Genomic DNA, 20,245 nt, shown 5'->3' on the forward strand with positions numbered 1-20,245 from the left:
TTTAAAAATAAAATTTATCTTTAATTAGAGCCTAGAGCTGATTCTGTTTAACAAGGGGCAGGCAGGACATGATACCCACCAGAATTCTAGAAATGCTTGGTTTGGCTGTGACAAAACAGACTCATATGTGGGATTGAAAACCATTTATACCCAATTATCATCCAGCATGATATGGTTTGGCTGTGTCCCTACCCAAATCTCATCTTGAATTGTAGCTCCCATAATTCCAACGTGTTGCAGGAGGGACCTGGTAGGAGATACTTGAATCATGGGGTCAGTTTCCCCTATACTATTCTTGTGGTAGTGAATAAGTCTCATGAGATCTGATGGTTTTATAAGGGGAAAATCCTTTCACTTGGCTATCATTTTCTCTCTTGTCTGCTGCCATGTAAGATGTGCCTTTCACCTCCTGCCGTGATTGTGAGGCCTCCTCAGCCATGTGGAACCGTGAGTCCATTAAACCTCTTTTTCTTTATAAATTACCCAGACTCAGGTATGTCTTTATCAGCAATGTGAAAAAGGACTAATACACAGCACAGTGACAATTACATATATTACTATTAAATGTGTTCAATTAACTTTCAGGACAACCCTAAACTCAGTTGAGGCGAGAGCCCTCTTCACAGTCTTGCTCTCCCACTTTGGTAATCCAATTGTAACTTTAAAAATAGAGAATGCTGCTTTCAAGCCACTTATTTGAAAGTAAGCTGTGTTACTACAGTGTCACAGTTCCCACATAGTACTGGAAGTGATTCATTTTCTTGTTAACTTGTGCTATATATACTTCAGAAAAATGAGTTGGCATTTCTAAGAATACCTGATAGAAAAGAACAGAAGTTTTTCTTTCTCTTCCTGTCATCTGAAACTCTTAAATCATAGACAGTGCAATGTGTAGGAAGCTAAAATACATACTCAAGCTCAGAAGCACCTGCCATAGCACAATTTGTCTTTTTTTTTTTTTTTTTTCGTGGTATCAAATAGTTTCTCTAACTCTGAAGAAATTTTCTCTAGAAAAATATAACAGTGTTAGGACCAGGCGCATTGTCTCATGCCTGTAATCCCAACACTTCAGGAGGCCGAGGAGGGCAGATCACCTGAGGTCAGAAGTTCGAGATTAGCCTGGGTAACATGGTGAAACCCTGTCTCTACTAAAAATACAAAAATTAGCTGGGAGTGGTGGCGCATGCCTGTAATCCCAGTTACTTGGGAGGCTGAGGCAGGAGAATCACTTGAACCCAGGAGGTGGAGGTTGCAGTGAGTCGAGATCACACCATTGTACTCCAGCCTGGGCAACAGGAATGAATCTCTGTCACACACATAAATATATATATATATATATATATATATATAGAGAGAGAGAGAGAGAGAGAGAGAGAGAGAGAGTGTTGGATAGCCTGCAGAATGCAAACCAACAAAGAACTATTAAATACCCAAAACAGTTTCTTCTTTCCCTTGAAGCTTGTTTTTTGATCCTTTGATTGAAAACTTGGGCCAGATAAAAAGGAAGCACAGAACTACAAGTCATCACCCACAAAATGTTTCATTCTCTGACTTCACAGCTGTAGAGGCACCTGGGAAAGATGAAGAGAAGTAGGTAGAAGAGTGATGGTTTAAAAAAAAAAAAATCCATCCATTTAAGTAATCTGAAATGAATTAAGAGTCACATATGTTACAATACAATTCACATCCAAAAATGTTCCCTTTGTGGAAATTGTAATTATGGCATTCTGACCACAAGATTTTGTCTTGTTTAGTTTTGTTTTGGGAGCATCTCACAGGGTTAGGTTAACTAGGAACACACACTGGGAAACAACTGTACTAAGTTTTCAAGAAAGGATTATGTTCTCTGCATCATTCAGGAACAGGACTCATGCATTTCAGGAAGGTTTCCATCCCCGTCAGACATAGTTGGCTGTATATCAAAAGTTTGTGTTCCTCTTTTGTACGGGGTAGAGCTGTTGCTAAAAAGTGGGTGAGCAGCTAGGGACTCTATTTCTGCCTGCCCCTCCCCCACCTTTGCAGCTTGATGCAGTCATGCAATTAAATCACAGCAAAGGAAGGGATGTTTACCAGCATGAGGTCCCCTCCACAATCCTTAGAGTTCTTTATTCCTCTGCTACGTGAATGTTGACATTCAGGGAAACCTTGGAAGCCTCTCATTGAAGATGGCAGAGCCTGCATCTGATTTCATCTCTGAATGATTGTATCGAGTGGAGCACTTCCCCTGATCCGACAGCAAACACGCACATGGACACATACATATGCACTACCACCACCACCACCACCACCTCCACTTGACCTACAACTGTGCTATACTCTTAAGTGAGCATAAAATAACTGTCTATTATGTGAAGCCCTAAAATGGCTAAAGTAAAATGAGGTTGGTATTTTGAATGGTAACTTGCAGTTAGATCTATGCTTTGGGGACGGCAGTGCCCTAAGCCCCATGGTGATATTGATGCTGCACCTTATATTTCTAATTTGGAGCATTATTAAAATTCAATTTTCAAATTTCTGTCTTGAATAAAGATAACCCGAGGGAGCCTATAAAGGATGCTGACAGGGTGATTCCTTTCAAGTGTGATTATCTTAAGAGCTTACACTGACAGTGTTGCCCAAGACCCCTCATGCTTTAAAAGATCCTGACTTTAGTTATTTGGAAAACCCATCACACTCTCTGGATGTGCCAGATAAATTAACTTTTTGCTAGATATGCTTATTCATTTTGTAGTTGTGAAAACCTCTTGATCTCTGGAAATCTTGTTTGAACAATACTTGATTCAGCAAATGTTAATTGAGCACCTACTATGTGTCCAGAGAAGCAATCATCAAACATCAAATACACAAGAGACTTGAAAGCCATGTTCCTAGGCTAAGCTGGGAAGCCCACCACATTCATCTGCAGTGCCAGCCCTGAAGCATAGCACCTTTATCCTGACATCTGGCTGTCCCTCTACCCACTTCCCTACATCAAAGACCTGTAGTACAAGCGTAGCCTCTCCAAACAGTGCCCAGTGCTCCTGATCAGTGATTCTCCAAGTGTAGAAACAAACCAGCAACCTCAGCATCACCTGGGGACTTGTTAGAAATGCAGGTTTCAGGCCTGCACGTTTACTGTCTCCAGGCCCTCTGCATGGGGTAGCAGCATGATGCTTTCCCACAGTTGCAGAGCTAATCACTTGGACTTCAGGTGATGGCCACCCAAGAAAGCACGCAGCCTGGTGGGACCATCTCCAGGCTGAGCCTTCTTCTCACCTGCCAGCCAAGACACACTTATTTTTAGACAAGAGCCACTCTTGGCCTAATAACCAGAAACACTCAACTTTGAACCAAGATGATAATACTATCAATAATAATAGTAGTAACAAAAATTTATCATTTATTAAGCACTTTCTGTATGCCAAACACTGTGCTAAATGTACTTATTTACTCGATTTAATTCTCACAACAACCTTAGAAAAAAAGTGCTTTATATTGTCCCCATTTTACAAAAGAGAACACTAAGAATCAGAGAGAACCACAGTTTGGAATCCTCACTCTCTCTTTGACATACAAAGCCTTCTTCTTCTTTTTTTTTTTTTTTTTTTTTGAGATGGAGTTTCGCTCTGGTTACCCAGGCTAGAGTGCAAATGGTGCGGTTTTGGCTCACTGAACCTCCAGGGTTCAAGTGATTCTCTCCCAAGCAGCCGAGATTATAGGCACCCGCCACTATGCCCAGCTAATTTTTGTATTTTCAGTAGAGACGGAGTTTCACCATGTTAGCCAGGCTGGTCTCGAACTTCTGGCCTCAGGTGATCCACCTGCCTCAGCCTCCCAAAGTGCTGAGCCAGTGTTCCCAGCCTAAAGCCCCCTTTCTGACATGGCATCCAGTGTGGGCAAATCTGGGGTGCATGAAAATATCAGCAGAGTGAACTTTAAAGCAAGCTCTTCAGACCTGGGTCCTTAGGTACACTAGTTTGAAGAGCTTGAAGTTGTATATAGTACCAATAGAGGCCCATATTTCATATATCTAAATATTTTAAAGTTATTGAGCACACTAGCAAATTGTTAAAGTAACCTCCTATGTTGGCAAATACACCTTCATAACAACTTGGAAGTCCAGGTTCAAATGTAGGATTCTTAGACTCCATAGCATTCTGCATTGGAACTTGATGGTGGAGGTGAAATTATTCCCAGCTATTTCATTTCTCTGCCTATCCTCGGCTCCAGACCCCACCAAGACAGCCTTATGTGTTCATGTGTGGATACGGCAGTCTACATCCAGCTCTGTCTCCAAACCCCTGCAAACAACTGGCCCTTGGTTACCCCCCAGGCTTGGATGAAAGAGGAGTCCACTCCTTGGAGGACAAACTAGAATAGAAACTCATGCAGGCCCAGAGCATGATGTTTAAAGGGGCACTATGTTTCTGAGTGAGAATATCCCCCATGGTCCTGTGGGAAGGGACATAGCCAGAGGAGGGCCCTACTGGGGCCGCTAAAGCGTGGATCCCAGGGCAGGCACCTTTCTTGCTTTACCTAAGGATAGTTCTGCCCCCACCCTCCCTCAGATGCACTGAGAAAAACAATTCCTATTCAAATAAGTTTGAGAAACGCTGGATATTGCACAGCCTTCTTGGAAATTTATAGTTAACATTAGTATGGTGTCTTAGCTCGGGCTAACAAAACATCATCAACTGGGTGGCTTAAAGAACAGACATTTATTTCTCACCATTCTGGGGGCTAGGAAGGTGCTGGCTGATTTCGTTCCTGATGAGGGCTCTCCTCCTGGCTTGTAGATGGCCACCTTTTCACTATGTCTTCACATTGCAAAGAGAGAGCTCTGGTCTCTCTCTTCTTATAAGAACACTCAACTCATCATGGGGGCCCCATCCTCGTGACTGCATCTAAACATCTCAAAGGCTCCACTTCCAAATACCATCATATAGGGAGTAAGAACTTCAACATATGAATTTTAGAGGGACACAAACATTTAGTCCACAACACATAGGAAAGACTCAGAGAGGTCTGATACAAAGAAGTCAGTTTGACTTTAACTCAGTATCATCCACACATATTTCTTTATGAAATTTTTTTTGGAATTTGGTGGATTTTCCAAAAAAAAAAAAAAAAAAAACCCTAGTATTTGTGCTAAACCAGTAGAATCTTAAATCAGTCATCACCTTTGGCTCTATCCTCTCAGCCACTGTCTATTTCACCAATATGGTACCTCACTTTAGTCTCTGCTGATGGTGATAAATACCATCAATAAACCTTGTTTCTGGATTTCCTTTTCTGTCATCCTCAGACCTGTCCTCCTATTAATAGAAGCCCTAACAACTTGCACAATTCCCAGAGTACCAGTCAAGCATATTTTATTCACATTTACCAAAGTAATAACTGCAATATCACCCCCTCTTAACAACCAAGCAGGTGAAACTATGATTGACTTTTAAATGCAATCACTAAGCAAGTGGCCAAAACTCTGACTTCACAGAACAGACTCAAAACAACTCTCTGAGTTCACTGTTCTTCTCTCCTTATCATTTTACTTTGCTTTTCTTTTAATTTGGACGTAAGTACAGCCTGGTGAGTAAGATTATAAATGAAAAATTCAGGAATGCAAAATTGAAAATTAGATAAAAGCTACGGTTTTCTGTAGCCTAAAATGAATTCTCCAATTTCTTTTTTTCCATTTCTCCCACCCTTTAAATTGCAGGCTGTTATGAAGAGTTACTTAGCATTTATAAAATCCAGAAGAGCAATAAGAGTAGAAGTATTGCATCAAAGCCAAGAGAAGGGTTTCATGTTGAAGAACAATCACAGTGTGTACTTTTGTTTACTAGGAAAAATATAAAGGATTCCCAGAAGGCTGGTACTAAAAGTTAGTCGCTATTAATTCCAGTTGAAGCCATCCTCACAGCTGCCCTTATTCCTCTGCTGAAAGCTCCCAAGGGTTCCAACCACGCCGTTGCTGTGGTGACTGCTGCAACCACTTGCTCATTTCAGCTAAAAAACATATTCAGGTTGTCAGCCTGTGCCACCAGCTGATTTTGGCTCAGAACATTAAGGTCACTGACATTGCCTTCACAAAGCATGTTATCAGTCGAACCTGCTGCAGTAAGAGAAAGTTGAGACAGAATTGTTGTCTAGGCCAGGAGCCAGTCAGGGTCTCAGGGGATGGCAATGTCCTTGGTCATCTCATTTAGAGTCTAATCCCCAACTTCACAGCCAGAAGGTCAGTTCCATGGGTATATGTAGGGAGAGTTGGGCTCTAGGGTGCTGATTAAGATTAATCAAATTAATGCAATAATAATATATAAACTAGAATGTTCATTATGTTTTGGTATAAAACATATTTATATATAAAATATAATCAAGAATCACAAAATATAATCAAGAGTACCAGAATTCCCATGCCCATGCATCAGTAAATTCTCTGCATGATACTTACAAAACCAAATTTGAATGAGAAGGTTGCTTAGTTATCTGGAAACCAAAGCCAGGGTGAAAAACAAAACTATTTTGGTGGCTGTCATCATGAAACTCAACAACTCCGCTTCACCATTTTCCAAGTTCACTGTAGTACATTTCCCTATGTAAGCCATCTTGCATTAGGACAAAAACCAACTAAGTCAGCTATATTTTTAGACTAATACAGCCATACTCTTCCTAGTTTACAGCTCGAATACTTTAATTTAGTTTTAGGTATTCTTCAAACTCCCCAGGCTCCCATTTATAAATCATTGCTTAAAATGTGTTGGTTCTGCAGATGGCTAGTGTCAGATGGACTTTTCCTAACACAGCCTTATGTTCAATTTTGGGGAAGCCTATATCAAATACAGAAAACAGTTCAATGTTTCAAATTTTAGAAAGAAAATCAGGAAGACATTGTAGAGAAAAGACTTAGTACCAGTTTGATATTGGATCTCTGGTGAGGCATTTGATTTTGAATATTTATTATCATATCCTAATATGTTCTGAAAGATGAAAGACAGTCACCATTTATGGTAGGCAGGATTCTAAGATGGCCTCCAAGATTCCCACCTCCTAATATATAGGCTCTGCTGTAGTCCCATCCTCTTGAATGTGGGCAGCACCAGTGACTATGATGAGATATCACTCCCATGATCAGGTTCCTATTCAGTTGACTTTGAGTTAATTAAAAGGGAAACTAACCCGGGTGGGCCTACCTAATCTGGTGAGCCCGTTAAAAGGTAAAGCAGCAGAAAGATGCTCTATTGCTGGCCCAGAAGGAAATAAACAGCCATGCTGTGAACTGAACTGCCATTGGAAAGGGCCATGAAACATAACATTACTCCAATATTTGTGCCTCCTCATATTTCATCTCTGTCCATTCTTCCAAAGAACTTCAACTCTATATGACACAAGAAAAATGGTAAAATGTTTATACGTCATTGGAAAGAGAACGTTGAATATATGGTTGTTCTGAAAACATTTTTTAAAATGCTATACTTTGTCATATTTCCTTCCAGAAACTGCTAGATGCAGAAAAAGTTCAGGACTTACTATAACGTTGTGTCTCTACAAATAAACCTAGCTAAAACAGCATTCTGTAAAGGATGCAGTTATCTGGTATTGCCCCTTTAGACAAGTAATACCTATACGGAGACAGTGATTTTCTGAAGACAGAGTATTTGTTAATGACTGAAGCAACATTCAGAAATGTGAATGACATACATTTCACTCTGAATATATATATGTGTATGTCTATGAATAACACAAACTAGGGAAGAGTTTCTAAAATTGCTCTCCAGTTCCTCCAGAGCGTGGCTGGTTTTAGTTAAGATTGGATCCCTCTTGTTCCAAACCCAGAGATCCCCGGTTTATCTTGCCCATGCCACCCTGTCTTGTGCCCTACATGCTGGCTGGAATGCCCACTTCTTATTTCAGAGATCATGATGCTCAGTTTTTAGTCTTTGCTTATGCAGTTGACCAAGATAGCATCTTGAAGTGATGAATCCTTGTCAGTTGATTTCTGGGGAACTCTTACTTTCTTACCAAAATGCTTTACAAAATTCTAGCAGCCTTTATTTTCGTATGGCAAAAATGAAAAACAACTTCTGCTTGCCCAGGGCCATTGAGGTAGCATAATCATTCCAGAAGGGAGATAAAGTCCTAATGTCCTACCGTCTTCCATATACAGAGACTCATGAGAAAGGAAACCACACTTAAGTCTTTGATCCTATGAAAGGGAAGACTGCAGGGGCACTTTGTGTACCAAGACAGATGAGTTTAGCTAAGTGGCTTAATGAGTTATTTCTCCCAGCCCTCTGGTATGAAGCCCAGAGCTGAGTTTTGAGATAGAGGCAAAAAAAGAACCAAATTCCCTAGAGTAATATAGTGAGAGGGAAGTTGAGCTTTAGGAGTAAGAAGAGAGTTGAATAAGATAGTGAAAAATAGGTCTGTGAAGGACAGAGCCAGTGAGAAATTTACTTGAGCAGGAATGGTCAAAGAACTTGTAAGATCAGGAGCACTCAACATCGGTTTTAAGTTGTTTGCTGTGATGTAACCCCCCTCCACTGACTCAGATCAGTGGGGCTTCAGAGGAAGAAGGAATCAGGCAGTTCCTAATAGGGTGTAATGCTAGGGGGAAGGGGTGGACAACATATGCAGGGGATAACAAGCAGAGAAGCGAAAAAAGAATTGAGATGAAGCAGAAATTTTGGTTCAGAAATGACTTGAAATATAAACTCCTCAAACCATGAGAGATATTTCAAGGCTTCTGGGACACCAATCATAAGTAGAAGAGGATTTTGAACCATTTTAATTTGAAAATTAGAATGAAACAGATGCGCCACTAATGCTGGAGGACTTAGGAACTCCCAGGCAGTTGACATCAGCTGAAGCAGATGGACCCACTGTGTGATGGTGCAGCTCTCTTCCCACCTCCCTAATCTCAGCACCTGTGGCTGCATTCCTCAGCGGGGAGCAACACTCACAGTGGCAAGAGGAGGGGCATTTCAAACTTCCTTTTGTGGGAAGAACCGCTTTTGGGCTGAGACCAAAAACGTGGTGCAAGACCAAGGATGCCATGTCACCATCATTGGGTGTGCCTCTGACCGCAGAAGATCAGGATCAGCTCTCCCATTTAGAACTCATCATTCAACTGCTGCAGACCAATCAACCATCATCCAAGTTGGACTACATTAGATTGATGAGAAGAAGCTTCAATGCAGGCAGTGGAGATGAGGGGCATTAACTCTGATGTGAAAGTCCATGCAAGAGGTTTAAAAAACTCTCTCCACACGCTCATCTCAGGTAATGGATGATGTCAAAATAAACCTATTGCTCCCCTTAAGACTAGTGAGTCAAACTTTGGAATAACACCATCACACATTGCACTTCTCTTCAAACCCATCTTATCAATACCTCGTACAATGTCAAACTCCTCTCCCACAAGACGCCTAGGGTTGTATTTTTTGGGCAGTAATTCTGAATAATCTTGTGCTCAAAAAAAGACTCAGATCCAGATAATACAATGATAGAAGCTCTTGCTGAATAACCTCAAACATACACAAAGCAAACTAGGCAGTAAACTTCATGAGGGCAGAGACCCTGGGTGTGTCTGGTTGGCCATCATCTCTCAGGTCTTAGCACAGTGCCTGACAAATAGCAGGCCCATGATGACTCGGCCTCTTTATGCTTCCTGAATGTCAGGATTCATTGGCGTGGTCTGGTCTCTAGTCTTCTGGCTGTCTCTGTCTCCCTGAATATGCCCAGGACGAAAGGCTACACAGCTGCCCTGGGCTGTTGAGTCATCTTCCTATCAGGAAATTGTTTCTGCCTTAGCTAAATAGGTAGGCAATTTTCTGTCCATTTCAGACAGAAAACCTAAGTTTAAAAAAGATTAAGTGAACAGCTCAAGGTTATATGCAAAGTCTGGCCCAGTTAGGAATAGAACCCAAGTGGTTCCTAACATTCAATCCTATGGTTACTTTTGTAGAGGTGCCTATCTTTGTAATTTACAGATATTGTTCCCAAATTGCTCACTGAAAATTCTGCCTAAATATTGAAGGTAAAACAGCTTTATGTGTCCAATAGAGAGAGAGAATATACATAAAAAGAAATTTTTCCCACATGAGGAATGAATCACTGTAAAGAACATTTGTTCAGTTGTCTCCTTATAAAATGAGAGCATTCCTCCCGGCTGCCACAAAATCCGAATGCTCCATTTTGTTACTAAACACTCCTTCTAACACCAAGCCAAAAATAAGTCACAATGTTAATGCAAACATCTTGCAAGCCAAATAAAAGGACTTGTGCCAAATTTATCAGAGTTAGAGGGAAATTGTGTCAGACCTGTCTATGAGAAACTTTCTATTAGATCACCAGTCAATAGGATACCAGCATCTGCTGCTCCTGACTGAAAGACATGAGTAATAACAGACAGCTTTAGAAAATACATTTTTCTTCCATAGTTAGCAATGCATGACTCACTAGAACTCTCCAGACACTATACTGCATGAATGACTCAAAATGCTACCAAGGACAGAGCACAATCAGTTCTGTCTTCCTGTGCCAGGATTTCTCGTTCCAATTATACTGATTCGTTAGTTTACTTCAAAGACAGAAAATCTTGGTCCATTATCTTTCCTCTTTCAAAGACAGTCATGTATATTTTAATATAAAGACAATTATTAGGGTGCTACAGGAAAATAGAGACTAAACATAATAGCGAATGCTGAAAGCAGTCTTTGATTGGTTCAACTCTCATCATTTGGGAGACTGGGTTGGGCAATGACCATGGTTAAGTTTCTTCTGGAAGACTACCAATGAGAAGAGGTTATTGCAATACAAGAAATATCATATTGTGTCACACCAAGAGCCTGCTCATCCAAATCTTCAGTAGCTGATAGTGGTATCAAGGATATTTTGAGAAATATTTCAGTAGTTACTCTCCACGACAGAGGCCTTGTTTCTTTCAAATAACTGTTTTCCTCAATAATTGCAAAAGCCTCCTAATGAAAGTGCACACTTCTAGGCTCTTTCCTTTTCATTCTATTCTTGACATTCCATCTCCAGATTAATGTTATTGAAGGATAATTCTGATAATGACATCAGCATAGCACAGTGACTAAGAGAACCGGTCTTGGAATTAGGCCACCCAGCCACCAATTAATTTTTTTTTTTTTTTTGAGTGCAGTGGTGCGATCTCGGCTCACTGCAACTTCTGCCTCCCCAGTTCAAGTGATTCTCCTGCCTCAGCCTCCCGAGTAGCTGGGACTACAGGCATCTGCCCCCACACCCGGCAAATTTTTGTAGTTTTAGTAGAGATGGAGTTTCGCCATGTTGGCCAGGCTGGTCTCAAACTCCTGACCTCAAGTGATCCGTCTGCCTCAGCCTCCCAAAGTGCTGGGATTACAGGAGTGAGCCACCACACTTGGTCATCACCAGTTACGTTTTCAACCTCTCCATGCCTCAGTTTTCTTATCTGTGACATGGAGTTTGTGAGATGTTTGAATAACTTTTAACTTTGTGTTAAAAATGAGTATGTAAGCAAACAGAGCATTCATGGTTAAGAGAATAAGTTCTAGAATGACATTTGGGGTTAAAAGTGTTGGTTCTGCCATTTAACTGTCTGCAAGACTGAACTAGTTACCTAATTCTGTATAGCAAATCAACCCCAAAACTTTCTGGCTTATGACAGCAATAATTATTTCTTTTTATCTTCCACAGTTTCTGTAGGTCAGATTTGGGGAGCAGCTTGGCTGGGTGGTCTTGGGCACAAGGTCTCTCATGAGGTTGCAGTCAGATGTTTGCTAGGGCTACAGTCATCTGAAAGTTAGACTGGGGTTGGAAGATCTACATTTAAGGCAGCTTACTCACATGACAAGTTGGTGGAGGTAATGGGCAGGGAGATTAATTTCCTTTCACATGGGCCTCTCCACAGGTTACTCGAGTGTTCTGATGACATGGCAACTGGCTTACCCCACAGTGACCCAGGAAAGCAAAGCAGCTCCAATGCCTTTATGGCTTCACCTTGCAATTTATATCCCATCAACTCTGCTATGTTCTACTGGTCACACTGTCCACCCCAGATTTAATGTAAAAGGGGACTACTCAAGGCACTAACACCAGAAGGTGAAAATCACTGGCAGTTATCTTGGAAAATGACTACCACAAAGATATTGAGCGAGCTATTTTTAGCTCTTTAAACCTTAGTCTCCTTATTTGCCAAATACAGACAATAACAATATGCTTATTTCATAGAGTTGTTATGAGAATTGACAAGATGATACATGTAAAGTACTCGGTACTTACTAATTACTCAAAAAATATTACTTCTTATTATTTTAATTCAGTAATAATCAAACTATTCCAGGGGCTGCCATGAGGAAAAGGGTTTCACTTCCGGGGAGCAGATAAAACTGTAAATCTTTCCCATCTTCTGCCTCATTCTTACTTCTTTCAGTTGACTTCATTTTGTCTCATATGTATTAGGCTTCCTCATAAGATTTTCATTTGAAGAAAGGATTATTCAGCTTTTTAAAAAAGTAAACTACTATTTTTTATAAAAACAGTGTTATTGATCATTATTTATTTCAAGCAGTAAGAAATTTAGTAAAGATAAATGTGTGAATATATCTATATAATTTCTATATAGATAACATTACCTAGCTAATAGCGATATAGTTTGGCTGGAAAGCAGAGAATATCAGATTGCATAAGAGACCACCTAGTCCAGTGTTAAAACCCTTAAGGCTATTAAACCACTTCCACAGCAGTCAGATGGAAGACCTGACATTTGAGGTTGTTGGGTGAATGTATTAAGTAAACTCTGGCACATCCCAAAAGTTGATTCATTCACCATGGTATGTACTCAAGCACCTATTTTGTGTGTGCTCTTGTCTAACTGCTGGGTATATATTAGTGAACAAGATGAATAAACTTCCAGTTTCCATTGAACTTTCATTTTGTGAAGGAAAAGACAAGGAATAAACATTTAAATGAACACTGTAATTGCAGGCAGTGATAAATGCTTTAACAATGAAAAACAATGATGTGGTAAAGTGATCAAGCAGTTGGAGGACTGGTTTAACTAGGATGGTCAAGGCAGTATTCTACGAGAAGATGACATTTGAGCTGAATTTTGAACAACGACAAGGAATCAGCCATATCAGCAATTGACAGAGGAATTCCTAGATATGGACTAATATGGCACCTTAGGAAGACTGAGCCATCAGGTGACCTCATTCCAATGGAAATCTTACTATTTACCAAAGTTACTGAAATTTGGTTTGAAAGATATTCTGAATAGACTTCTTTCCCTTTGATGGTGTATCTTCATAAAGACATTTGGTTAAAGTTGCTGATCAGAGCCAATATTTCTGACAAAAAAAAAAAATGGAATTGCCAATAGATGGTGTGACTGAGACCAATGCCTCCAAGTTAAAAACCAGTTCAATCTGGGCCACTTTGAAAATATCCTAGGATATCTGAAGGATCAACTTAAGCCTATTCTTCATGGGCTTAAGTTGAAAACAGAAGTCAATACATAGAGGACCCAAGTATAGAACAGATAACATGCATTCTTGTCTAGTTTCCCTAAGATTTTTCAACCTTCTTTTCACCACCAACCTACACACTTAGAAAAGAGGGGAAGGGGTGTCAAGGGAGAGAAATAAATGAAACATAAAAGACTTCAGGAGGAAAGGAGTAACTACAAAGTAAAACCAAATCTGGGAGGCTTACGCGGGCAGATTGCTTGAGCCCAAGAGTTAGAAACAAGCTTGGGCAATATAGGGAAAGCCCATCTCTACAAAAAATACAAAAAATTAGCCAGGTGTGGTGGCATGAATCTGGAGTCACAGCTATTTAGGAGGCTGAGGTGGGAGGATCACTTGAGCCTGGGAAGTAGAGGCTGTAGTGAGCCGTGAGGGTGCCACTGAACTCCACTTTGGGCAACAGAGTGAGACTTCGTCTCGATGAAAAAAAAAAAATCAAATAACATTAGAGTTGGAAGAGACCTTAGAGATGGTCCTGTCCAACCCCCTCAGGTTATATGTGCGCAAACCAAGGCTGAAAGAAATTAGTGTATACTTCTCAAAAGTACACAGTCAATAGCTAAGCGGCACCCCCACACAACAACGGGAAGAAGGGATGGTAGGGGTGTTCCCTTACTTCCCACACAGCCTCAGCTTCATATAAGGTGAACAAGGGCCTCTCCATCCTGAATTCAGGGAATGCTCCACCCCCACTTCCCACTCTCAGCAGGTAAAATGCCGTAATCTGTAGAAGAATTGAGTTTGAATTCCTGTGAAACATCTACGTAGAGATTGCCCAGGAAGCCATTGGACATAAGGATAGATAACTTAGGAGCGAGATCTGGGCAAAACTGTGGATTCATGAGTCATCAGTATACAGCTGAAGATAGGTCCAATTATAGTACTTCCTGTTTTTACATGATGAATCTGAGACCCAGAAATGTGATGTAACTTGACTGGGGCCACATTAGTAGGCACAGAGCAGGGATTTAGACCCTAGTCTTCCTGACTCCCATATCTGTGCCCCTTCCAAGAGGGCTTGCTGATATAACTATGTGCTCTGATGAGGAGTGGTAGGATGGTGTTACCACAGAGCCATGCTCTTTTAATTTCAATTGCATATTTCTATTTCTAATATATAGCTAAATATAAATATGTCTAACGTGGGTGGCTATATACATTTTGCAGCTTATGCAGCCACCAAATTGCCTACTGGCAGGCAACCAGCCACTCACCCTTGTCCTTTGGGTATGATTCCAACAAGAAACTCTGTAAAGCTGAGAGAAATCTTTTTTTTTTTTTTTTTTTTTTTTTTTGAGACGGAGTCTTGCTCTGTCACCCAGGCTGGAGTGCAGTGGCCGGATCTCAGCTCACTGCAAGCTCCGCCTCCCGGGTTTACGCCGTTCTCCTGCCTCAGCCTCCCGAGTAGCTGGGACTACAGGCGCCCGCCACCTTGCCCGGCTAGTTTTTTTGTATTTTTTAGTAGAGACGGGGTTTCACCGTGTTAGCCGGGATCGTCTCTCGATCTCCTGGCCTCGTGATCCGCCCGTCTCGGCCTCCCAAAGTGCTGGGATTACAGGCTTGAGCCACCGCGCCCGGCCAAGCTGAGAGAAATCTCAAATGCCTTCCAGATAGTCCTTTCCGGGTCCTGTAATCTAACCAAAAGAGTGCAAGATGCCTGCCAGGTACTGTAATTGGGCCTATCTTTAGCTATTGACTGATGACTTCTTTTATACGACCCTGGTGACTCCTGACTGTGCTACCCAAGGAGACTGTGTGGAAGGAAGCAGCAGACATCAGTGTGTCCATTGCACCAAGACTGGAAGCCCAATCAGTGATTTCTGTAGCAATTTCTGAAGTTGCTGAGCAAGTGGATTGAGAGATTTTAAGATAACTCTATACTGAGTATCAAACAAGGACCAGAAAAGACCTAAGAGTGAATTACTCATTTCAGCTGTATTATTTTATGGTCTTTAGGATACAATGGAAAACAATGGAAGTTCCACAGCTATTAATTAAAAACTTTGGGGGTGCCACCAAGAACTTCCCAGGTACATAATTGTTGGTCCACTGTTCACCCTTCCTTGTTCAAAAAGGATTTCCTGAGCACCTTCTCTGATGCTTGCCCTCCCTCCCTACAATCTTTTGGTCCTCTCTTTTCTGTTTCTTTGCTTCAAGTATAAGGTGCTTTTCCCCATATCTTTATTTTTTTTATTATTTTATTTTATTATTTTTTTGAGATGGAGTCTCGCTATGTCACTCAGGCTGCAATGCAGTGGCACGATCTCGACTCACTGCAACCTCCACCTCCTGGGTTCAAGTGAGTCTCCTGCCTCAGCCTCCCGAGTAGCTGGGATTACAGGTGCCCACCACCACGCCCAGCTAATTTTTGTATTTTTAATAGAAATGGGGTTTCACTATGTTAGCCAGGATGGTCTCGATCTCCTGACCTCGTGATCCCCCCACCTTGGCCTCCCAAAGTGCTGGGATTACAGGTGTGAGCCATGGTGCCCAGCTCCCCAGACCTTTCAGTATTAGCCTAAGACCCAAAGGGTGATAAATTTATCACTGCTAACACCTTTATTTCTCCTGCAACTCTCAGACACCCTGCTTGCTATGATACTACATTCCTCTTGTTCATTTCCTGCCTTTCTGATGGCTCTTCTCTGCTGCTGTCATCAACAACCTTTCTTTATGCCCTTTCTATAGGACATTTCCCAAGGTTGTTGCATTGGGTCTATTTTCTGAAATTCCTACACTTAATTCCTTGGTGATCTCATCAATTTTGCCCCTGCCCCAACCCAGCTTTAACTATTTGAGGATGACTTCCAAATCCACATCTTCAGTCCTGACCTTCAAGTCATATACATTTACTAATGCCTGATAAATAATTCTACTGAAAAGTTCTACCAGCCCCTTTAACTTAAAAACAAGACTTCTTTATTGTTGATAATAGACTATCACGCTTCTACCTATCCAGACTTGAAACCTTAGAGCCATGGCACCATTCGTTTTAATCTTAATCTCCTGAGTTCACTGTGTAGAGAATAGTATCAACTTCTTAGATAAATTCACAGCTCTACATCTATCTTTCCTACCCTTATCTTTACACTTAATCCAGTCTCAACCTCTCTTTCTTGCCTCACCACTCGCATTTCTCTCTTCCCTCCTACCCTAATCCTTTCACCCTACTCTTCCACTTGTGTTGTACCTTGGATTATATTACTCCTATCTCTTTCATTCCAATATCTTTCCCTTCCCCTTAAAGAGCATTTCTTATCTCTAACTGATAAGATAGGACCCATTCTCAGACCCATCTCCAGTACCATATACCCAGAAATAGTAAGTTTCCTCCAGTGTGCAGCCACCTGTGAGAGAAGATGCCTTTCATGTCCAAATGCCTTCTCTCTCACTCTCCAAGTTAATCTACCACTTGCCCCGGAAATTCTACTTCCTTAATGCTTCTTAAACCCATCCATTTTCCTTTATCTCCTTTATAATACTTTTGTCCAAGTCACTACTGTTTTCACCTAGGCTACTCACATGGCCTTCTGACTGACCTCCTGGGTCCTCTTTTGCCCGTCTCCAGTTTGTGCCACACAATACATGTTTTTAGAACATGACTCAAGTCAGGCCTCCCCTTCAGTGCCTCCCCATAGTGCCCAAACCCTCAAGCCCTTGGTACATTGGATTCTGCCTGCGTCTCCAGCCTCTTCAGCACTTTTTTAAAAGACAGCATCTTTCTCTGTCACGCAAGCTGATGTGTTGTGGTGGGATCATAGCTTATTGCAGCCTCAAACTTCTGGGCTCAAGTGACCATCTCACCTCAGCCTCCTGAGTAGCTAAGACTTCAGGCAATGTCATGCCCAGCTATTTATTATTATTTTCAGTAGAGATGGGGTCCCACTATGTTGTGCAGGTTGGTCTCAAACTCCTGGTCTCAGGTGATCCTCCTGCCTAGGCCTCCCAAAGCATTGGGATTACAGACATAAGCCACCATGCCCAGCCTCAGCTTTTTTTCAGTCAGCACCATGCCCATTCCTACTATGGGACACTCATACCTTCTGTTCTCTCTGCCTAAAATTCTCTCCTTCCATTCTGCTCTCCTAACCTTCAGAACACATCTCAAATATTCCTCCTTTTGAAAAGCCTTCCATGCCTATATTCCCCTATCTGTCAATGGTACTGTGTGTGTACTTTCCCTTCATGGCAATTCTCTCAGTTAATTACAGATGATAGCTAGAGACTTACAATGGGGTTATGTCCGAATAAACTCATCCTAAATTAAAAATGCCATAAGTTGAAAATGCACTTAATACATCTAACTTATTGAACATCATAGCTTTGCCTAGCCTACCTTAAAGGTACTCGGAAAATGTATATTACAAAATTATCTAACAGAAGGCCAATTTTAAAATAGAGTGTTGAATATCTCATGTAATTTGTTGAATACTGTACTGATACTGAAAAAGAAAATTATTATATGAGTACTCTAAGTACAATTTCTACTAAATGGCTATCACTTTAGCACCACTATAAAGTAAAAAATTCGTAAGTTTAATCATCATAAATTGGGGACCATCTGTATTTTACTATATATTTCTATTACTTGATTCATGTCTGTCTCCCCCACTAGATTAAATGTTCCACGAAGAAAAAGGCTATATCTGATAAGCGTATCATTTTGTCTAAGCTTTTGTTCCGAGTTTCCAACAATGTCTGGAGATAGTAAAAGCTACCCAATAGATACCTGTTCATTGAATGGGTGAATTGTTATTCTCTGCCCTCATATTTCCTAAGTAAAAAAGAACTCTTTCTTTGTACCTATTTCCTTCTGGTAATATTAACTATGGTTTTCTGAAAATAAAAGTGAGAAATTTTAACCCACTTTGTTTAACAAGTCCTATGTGTATAACAACAGCCATAATTCCATGCTTCAGCTTCTTTTTGAAAAAAGTATTAATGGGTACAAAAACTGGCAAAGAGAGGGAAAATATAGGTGGGTGTAAATGAGGTTAAGGAAAGTACATGTTTTGACTCCACAGCAGAAAAAAAGTCATTTATATGTCTTTCCTTCATCCCACCCAGCACTGGGTTTCAGAAATTGGAACCAAACTAGGAACTAATAAATATGATGCTCATAGGTCACAATGACAATGTTTTTAAAGTGCTTCTTTCTCCACCCAACCAATTTATTTTAAAGCTCTTCCTGAAAATGATTTATTCAGGGTTTAAACTAAAAAGTTTCAAAATATTTTTACCTCTGACACTTAGATGAAAACCAAAGATAAGAGTAAAAGTGACATTGAGTTAGGGAAAATATTCAATGCAAATACAAATGCATTGTCCTTCCTTACATGTGACTGTAATGAGCAAAGGTACATGCTCAAAATTCTGTGTGTAAACATTTCTGTTCAGCTGTGTTGAATTCCACTGATAAGACTGAGAGGATGTGAGGTGATGAAGAAGTGGGGAGAAATGGTAAGACCCCCAGACTAGAAAGCAGAAAACCAATATTCTAGTTCCACCACTTAATAGCCATTTGACAAAGCATTTAACTTCTCTGTGCCCAAATTTCAGGAATTATAAACTGGCAATGATAGAGCTTTGGTTCAGGAGAGCTGACTAACATCACATGGGTTAACAATAAAGGTGTATGACAGGGGACACATCCATAATAGTAGTGAGCACTGAAGTTGTTAAAATAACTTCATGTTGAGGCAGAAAGTCACTACCCAGGACCCTTACAGAAGATGGCAATAGAGATAAGATTTGGAATTGTTCCTCCCTCTGGGACTCAGGATTGATCCAAGCATATTCCGAGAGCAGTAGTGGGCTGAGGATGACAGTAAGCACAATTAATTAAATATCCTCTATTGAAATAACTATGCCAGATTTTTCTCCCTCTTTATGAACCCCACATGCCCAAAGAGGCTGGCAAAAATGGAATTGGCAGAGGAAAGTCATACTAGCTCCCCATGATAATGATCTAGCACTGTATTCGTAAATACAAATGAAAAGCCAAGAATTCCTTCCATTTGTGTAAAAATACTGCAATGGTTCAAAAGAGAGGGACCAAAATAGAGGTAAAATTGTAAAAACCTTCCAGAAAACAGAGTATAATTTTTAAAAAATGTTTAAAGAAAACCAAGAGAACAAAAAGTTAAGGAATATGGAAGATAAATCTAGGAGAGATATTGTGCATCTAATAGGAATTCTGGAAGGAGAACACAGGAGCTTTAACAATTAAAGATATAATTGAAGAAAATGTCCTAGAGCTGAAGAAATGTGGAGTTCTCAGATTGAAAGAGGTTACTGAGTGCCCTTATGGATGAAATTTCAAAAAACCCAAAAGTAAAAAAAGCTAAAAACTTCTGGGGAACAATAATAGATTCCCTACTTACCTCACCGCTCAAAAGAATCTGAGTATTTCACCTCTCAAAAGAATCAGACTGACATTGGATTTGCCATCAGCAATCTTAGAAACTAAAATACAACAGAGAATTGCTTTTGAGGAATGAGGGTAAGTTATTTTGAGGCTACAGTTACATGTTTGGCCAAGTTATATCATAAAGTTAGTGTAAACAGATTTTCAGAATCATTATGACTCAAAAAATCTGCCCCCATTTCACAATTTTTGTGAAAATTGCTTTAAATTTCACTTACATGTTGTTAACACAAAAAGGAACCCAAGAAAGAGGAAGATATATAATATGTTTGTCAATCTAACCCAGGAGAAGGAAGTAATTAAGGAAATCTCA

The 20,245-nt window shown here is 40.5% G+C and overlaps 1 protein-coding gene across 1 annotated transcript in view; it reads right to left on the reverse strand.

The window, feature by feature from the left end:
• The window catches only part of MED4 (mediator complex subunit 4), a 1,135,161-nt gene that overhangs the window by 834,860 nt on the left and 280,056 nt on the right, over window positions 1–20,245 (reverse strand). The gene's annotated exons all lie outside the window — the stretch shown is intronic.

Source organism: Macaca thibetana, chromosome 17 (assembly GCF_024542745.1).
Source record: "Macaca thibetana thibetana isolate TM-01 chromosome 17, ASM2454274v1, whole genome shotgun sequence".
Lineage (NCBI taxonomy): Eukaryota > Metazoa > Chordata > Mammalia > Primates > Cercopithecidae > Macaca > Macaca thibetana.